This window comes from Myotis davidii, unplaced genomic scaffold (assembly GCF_000327345.1).
Source record: "Myotis davidii unplaced genomic scaffold, ASM32734v1 scaffold4, whole genome shotgun sequence".
Classification (NCBI taxonomy): domain Eukaryota; kingdom Metazoa; phylum Chordata; class Mammalia; order Chiroptera; family Vespertilionidae; genus Myotis; species Myotis davidii.
In genome coordinates this window covers 906,274-906,913 of record NW_006294707.1, presented here as the reverse complement: position 1 = coordinate 906,913, position 640 = coordinate 906,274, and the positions used below count along the sequence as shown (strand labels likewise).

General features: G+C 66.6%; 1 protein-coding gene across 1 annotated transcript in view; it reads left to right on the top strand.

The window, feature by feature from the left end:
- The first annotated feature begins 10 nt into the window (after positions 1 to 10).
- The window catches only part of BRD2 (bromodomain containing 2), an 11,268-nt gene continuing 10,638 nt past the window's right edge, over positions 11 to 640 (top strand). The window contains exon 1 of the mRNA XM_015567478.1: positions 11 to 124. The gene's annotated coding sequence lies outside the window, so the exon portion shown is untranslated. The remainder of the gene's footprint in view (positions 125 to 640) is intronic.

The window sequence follows — 640 nt, the reverse complement described above, 5'->3', positions numbered from 1 at the left end:
GGGCTACGCCCCCTCCCCCACACAGCTTCAGTTTCCGGGGTGGGGGGTGACACCCCGGATTACATCTTCCCCCACACCAAGCCGAGGGGACACTGGATCCCCCCTGGAAGGCCCCAAGACCCAGGTAAGAAGGGCCCTTGAGCGGGGATGTTGCCAGTCGTTTAGTGTTTCACCAGCGGTGGGGAGTCCGGGAGGGAGGTTCTTGGGGTTCAGAGTGTAATCCTGAGGGTGGGTTTGCCCTTCAGATATTTCACAACCAATGGAGGTGGAGGGGGGCGAGCAGGAGGGCACCTCGGGTGGGGGAGGGGAATGGCCAACCTCATGCCTCCATACCCATTGGAGGGCGAAGGGGCTGGGGACTGTGCTCCCCCCATTCCCTTCGTCCCCTGGGGGTACAGAGCCGGGAGCCCGGTGAGGTTTCCTTTGGGCGAGGGTGTCTGTGGGGGGTGTTGGGGTGGCCCAGTGGGTTGAGGACTGGGGTGTGACCCGGTGCGCGGGGTGAGGGTTGGAGTGGGCCGTCCGCGTGGGACCGAGGCTGCTCCCGGGCCCGCTCCCTCCCCCCGACTCAGGAAGCAGCGAGCCCGTCGCCTTTGTCAGCCGTGGGGCCGCCGCCGGCACATGGCGCGATCCAGTTCGCGCT